This window comes from Ranitomeya variabilis, chromosome 1 (assembly GCF_051348905.1).
Source record: "Ranitomeya variabilis isolate aRanVar5 chromosome 1, aRanVar5.hap1, whole genome shotgun sequence".
NCBI classification, from domain to species: domain Eukaryota; kingdom Metazoa; phylum Chordata; class Amphibia; order Anura; family Dendrobatidae; genus Ranitomeya; species Ranitomeya variabilis.
The window spans coordinates 349,639,539-349,645,785 of record NC_135232.1 but is presented as its reverse complement, the minus strand read 5'-3'; the positions used below and the strand labels follow the sequence as shown (position 1 = coordinate 349,645,785).

At 44.1% G+C, this 6,247-nt stretch overlaps 1 pseudogene; it reads left to right on the top strand.

Moving 5' to 3' along the window:
• The first annotated feature begins 228 nt into the window (after nucleotides 1-228).
• On the top strand, nucleotides 229-1,418 carry LOC143795535 (piwi-like protein 1 pseudogene; annotated as a pseudogene).
• Nucleotides 1,419-6,247: the final 4,829 nt, after the last annotated feature.

The following is a 6,247-nucleotide window of genomic DNA, read 5'->3' as shown; positions in this document are numbered from 1 at the left end:
TGGTTTGTGTACGAAGTAAAAGATGAGCTGATGAGCAAGATCCCGGGCCCGTGACCGAGATTGTGTGCAGGAGCAGGTCCCACAAAGACCACCTGGACAGGTACAGGAGCCCCAAGGACCCCGGCCAGCAGTCAGATCTTAGCAGCCAGCGCCTGAGCCTTTGCTCATCAGAAGAGGTGCCAGAGAGGTCCGCCGGCAGTGACAGCAGAGAGACTATTGCCTGAGGTTATGCAGGTGTCAGCCAGACTTGCAGAAGTGTCTATCGGGGAATGGGGTGGCTGTATGCGTGACTTGCATGACGTCGGGATGAACACCTGGCAGACTATCGAACACATCCAAAAATTGAAAGCTGGCGCCTCTGGAATCAAGATTGCTCTTGTGACCAACCACATTAAGCTGGTGTCCCGACCACAGTGGGCCCTGTGCCAGTATCACATTGACTTCAAACCCGCCATGGAGTCCAAGTGTTTGAGGTATGCCCTCCTGTACCAGCATGAAGAAACCATCGGTAAGGCACTGGCGTTTGATGAAACCATGTTGTTTTTGCCAAAAAGACTGAATAAGGTCACCAAGGTGTTCAGCCAAACTCGAAATGGAGAGAACGTGCAGATAACAATCACCCTGACCAACGAGCTTCCACCGACCTCGCCCACCTGCTTCTATTTCTATAACATCGTTTTCTGAAGACTCCTGAAGATAATGTATATGAAGCAGATAGGACGCAACTATTACAACCTGGGTGACACCACCGAAGTCAGAGCTCACCGACTCACCATCTGCCTGGGGTTTTCCACCTCCATTCTCTAGTATGAGTCGAGCATCATGTTGAGCATTGATGTCAGCCATAAAGTCATCAGGAATGAAACTGTGCACGACATCATGTGCAGCCTCTACTCCTCATGTGGCCTTCAGAGGTTCCAGGATGCCTGCTGCAAGGAGCTGATCGGACAGATCATCCTCACCAAGTCCAACACTAAAACTGACCATATAGCTGAGATCGCCTGGAACATGACTACAGTGTCCACCTTTAAAAAGGCAGATGGAAGCGAGATCAGCTTTCTGGATTACTATAAGAACCAATACAATGAACAAGTGAAAGACATGATCTAGCCACTAATCGTGAGTATCCCCCAGATGCCCAAGCCGGGAGCCACAGACGGAGCCTTCGTACTGGTGCCAGAGTTCTGTAATCTAACAGGTCTGACTGACAGAATGAGAAAAACTTCAACATCATGAAAAACCTGGCCATTCACACCCGCTTACCACTAGAACAGTGGGAGCGGCAAGATAGGAAGTTCATGAACTACATACACAAGGATGAGAGCGTTCAGAAAGAGCTACATGATTGGGAGCTGAATTTCGATACCGAACTGCTTCAGTTTTTTTTCCAATTTTTTGAAAAAAAAAAAATGAGTTGAACAAGGCTAGCAGACAGAACTATGCAACTTATGCCTGCGAAGCTACAATTTTTCCACCACAGATACACCAGACCTCAGCCTGACATGCTGGTATACATTTTCTTTATTTTATTTTTTTTGTAAAACAATAAATACTGAGTACACCAATGCTAGCAGACAGAACAATGCAATGTATGCCTGCAAACAGAACATTTTGACACCACAGATACACCAAGCGTGTGACAGAGATAACAAACTGTATATATATTTTTTTAAAACAATAAAAACTGAGTAGACCAAAGGTAGCAGACAGAAGAATGCAACATATGCCTGCAAATCACAGATTTTGACACCACTGATACACCAGGCATCAACCGGAGATAACAGACTGATCAAAATGTGACCTTTTTTTGAAACACAAAAATTTTGTCAAAAACTTGGATATGGCACCCAAAAGTAAAATTGGAGTAGTAAAATTTTAAGATATTTAGCGCAATGATATGCGATGCGTTTGGCGTACAACTCACATTATTAAATATAACAACTGTAGCTAAGTTTTTGAGGGCCAGCTAAAGTTTTTTGGGGCAGCAAAATGGTGTCCAAAAATGTTATAAGACACTACAAAACATTAGATAGTACCCCCAAAAAAGGACATATTTTTAAGCCCACTCATATCTTATGCCTGGGCCACCCAAAAAATAGGTAAAAAATTATATTTTCACGCACTTGTATTGCAATGACCTGGCTGTAGTCTGCAGCGTGACCAAGCAAATAAATGGCGAAAAAGGGGGCTATGGATTGCTTTATAATAAAATGAGCAGGCATAACCTTAAAAAGAAAAAAGAAAAATTGCCACAGATAACTGCAGCTAGGTATATATAAAATACCTAGCAGCAGACAGTAATGGAGCTTTCTGATGAATGCAGGGAGATCTATAGACTCACATACAGTGCCTGCAAGCCTTGCAGTTATGTGGATACGTGCACATAGACTCCCCTGCCCAACTAGCACAATTAAAGACTAGGCCCAATGATAAGGAGTGGGTCTACAAGACTTGTAACGCCCATTCACAAAGTGCATGGGCTGAGAAACATTTCCCCATGGGGGTACTTTTAAAAAAAATCTTTTATGGACATCATAGACAGGCTTGGCAAAAATTGGACTGCCTGTAGCAGCACAGAACACATTAAGTGTGGTGATCTAGTGGTGGAGAATGATGAGACATTGCTAAATGCCTCATGAAAAAATAGGCACAATGTAAGGCCGGTTTCACACGTCAGTGGCTCCTGTACGTGAGGTGACAGTTTCCTCACGTACTGGAGACACTGACAAACGTAGACCCATTAAAATCAATGCATCTGTGCAGATGTCATTGATTTTTTGCGGACCGTGTCTCCGTGTGCCAAACATGGAGACGTGTCAGTGTTCGTGGGAGTGCACGTATTACACGGATCCATTAAAGTCAATGGGTCCGTGTAAAACACGGACCACACACGGACCTTCTCCGTTTGCAGTCTGTGTGGCGTGCAGGAGACAGCGCTAGAGTAAGCGCTGTCCCCCCCACTGGTGCTGAATCTGCGATTCATATGTTCCCTGCAGCAGCGTTTGCTGCAGAGAAAATATGAATAATAGTGTTTAAAATAAAGATCAATGTGTCCGCCGCCCTCCCACCCCCTGTGCGCCCCCCCCCGCTGTCCTGAAAATACTCACCCGCCTCCCTCGCAGTGTTCTGTGCTGGCCGCCCCTTTTACTGTATGCGGTCACGTGGGGCCGACGATTAGAGTCATGAATATGTGGCTCCACCTCCCATAGGGGTGGAGCCGCCTATTCATGACTGTAAATGAGCGGCCCCACGTGACCGCATACAGGAGAAGATGGGGCCAGACCAGGAAGCAGCGACAGCCAACGAGGGAGCGGGTGAGTATTTTCAGAACAGCGGGGGGGGCGCACAGGGGGTGGGAGGGCGGCGGACACATAGATCTTTATTTTAAACACTATTATTCATATTTTCTCTGCAGCAAACGCTGCTGCAGGGAACATATGAATTGCGGATTCAGCACCAGATGCTGGTAGTACGTGTGGTACCCAGCACGGTGCATGTGGTACCCAGTGGGCACACGGGCGGCACACGTGTGCCACACTGATGTTCACCAGAAACGCAGGGGCACACGGACACGGATAATTCCGGTACCGATTTTTTCCGGTACCGGAATTATCTGGACGTGTGGGACAGCCCTAAAGGAGTGTGTCTCCTTGACTTGTAATGCCCATACACGCAGTGCATGGGCTGACAAACATTTCCCCAAGAGGGATACATTTTTAAAAAATATACTATGGACATCATAGACACCCTTGCCCAAAATTGGACTGCTTGTAGTGGCACAGAAGACGTTAAGCCTGGTGATCTAGTGGTGGAGAATGAGAAGACATAAAGATAAATCATAATGAAATAAAAAAAATAAATAAAGAATGTGAATCCACCAATGAAAGTAAATAACAAAAGGGAGGGGCGAACACAGGTTCATATATATGATGCCAGATTGTGTCCACCGAGATATGTTTGTCCCTAGCAACAGCTCAGAGACAGGGATATAAAAAAACAATAGTATTTCAATATTTTCATATTTTAGAGATATACACTGGGTCATAAAAGGACGGTGCAGAGACATTAAAACTGGAATATATAAGAATAAATGGGAAAAATATATGTACATCTCATTTTGATGACAGTTCCCCCTTAGGGAGTTTATTTTGGTTTCTAACTAGTAACGGGCATCAGAAAAACACCCCTGAACAAAAATTTTGTGACTTTTGCATTATGGAATACATTCACCCTGGTGTTGTACTGGTTGTGAATGATGAGGATAAGGATGAGGATAAGGCCGGGGACACACACAATGTATAAAAATACGGTCCGTTTTACACGGACGAGAATCGCCCAAATGTTTCCAAAACAGTGATTCGTGTGCAGTGCGAGGATGCGATTTCCTCGCATCAAATTATCCGTGAGACATCCGTGTGACATCCGTATGGCATCCGTATGGCGAGATTTTCTCGCAGGCTTGCAAAATGGACATATAACGTTTTTTTAACCTGAAAATAATTGAAATCATCATCAAGAACACTATTTAATGGCCCTAAAACAGGTGGCAGCCAACAATCTATGCAGTAGAGTCCCTGCTTCTGTTGGTGGATTTCTTCTTGCTGAGCAACATGTCTGATCTACTGACTTTTAACACAACAGAGCGTGTGCTTTACAACTGGGTACTTTCTCAATGTTTTGGGGAGCCATACCCAGTTATTGTAGATCCGAGGAGGCGGAGACGCATGTGGGTACATCCACTTTTGAAGCAACGGATAAAAAAAGGCAATTTCAACCGTCTGTATGCTGCTCTGAGGACAAATCCAGACAAGTTCTTCAACTATTGTCGGATGAGGATACAAACGTTTGATATTTTGTTGGAGATTTTGCGACCAGGGATCACCAAGAAGGACACCAGGATGCGCAAAGTTATTTCTGCAGAGGAGCGCCTTATCCTTACGTTACGGTATGTATAAATCCTCTTTTTATAAATAATGTTTTTCCTTTCTTACCCCTTTTTAGAATTATATCATTCAATTATTATGTAGCTTCAACATCATTTGTGCTTTTATAATATTTTAGTTTATATGACATCAAAGCCATCGCATGTCCTTAATGTTTGATTAAACATGGCTTCTTAGTTATCTTAGCTTATGTTTTGCCCATATAACACTGTAATGTGTTCCATTTTGCATTTTTTAATACATACTGTTTTCTTTTAGATTCCTTGCTACTGGCCTTTCATATGCGGCACTGCATTTAGAGTTTTTACTAGGCAAATCCACAATTTCTGGAATTGTGCGGGATACATGTTCTGACATCTGGAGAAGACTCCATCAAGAGGTGATGCCTGAGCCTAAAATGTCAGACTGGTTACGTATTGCCCAAGGATTTCAGGACACGTGCCAGTTTCCGCATTGTATTGGTGCTCTGGACGGAAAGCACATTCGTGTGCGTTAGCCGCCGAACTCAGGGACCCAATTCTATAATTATAAACAGTTTTTCTCTATAGTGCTGTTGGCCCTGGTCGACAGCAACTACAGGTTTATAATTATAGATATTGGGGCCTATGGGAGAACTGGAGACACTAGAGTCTTCAGTTCTTCCATTATGGGTCGGCGGCTGCGCAACAATGATTTGCATCTCCCACCCCCAAGTCACATACCAGGGGCTAATTTGGATGCGGTGCCTTACATGATGGTAGCAGATGAGGCATTTCAATGATCAAGGAATGTCATGAGGCCCTATCCACGGAGAGGCCTGGACTACCGGCGGCAAATTTTTAATGTGCGTCTTTCCCGCGCCCACCGTCTGGTAGAGTGTACCTTCGGCATTCTCACTGCAAAATGGCGAGTACTTCAGTCTGCAATTCAGCTGAGTGAAGGCAATGTCAATGGCGTGATAAAAGCATGTGTTGTTCTTCACAACTTTACAAGATACCATGATTGCCCATCATCTGCTGATGATGAAGTTGATTCTGCAAATACCGTCTTGTCTACTACACGTGTTCTTCCTTCACGCCGTCAGCCCTCAGGCCTAAAAGTTCGTGATGTCTTAACAAATTATTTTGTGTCACCAGAGGGATCGCCTGTCTGGCAAGACAATGCTGTTTTGCTTTAATCTTTAGTTATCTTCTAACGTAATAAATAGCATATTGTTCCTGTTTGAATTGTGTAGTATGTTTGTCCTTACAAAATAATTATTTTGTTACGTAGTCACATCATGTATGTAGTCATAACAATACATAACACTCATATTTGTCAAACCA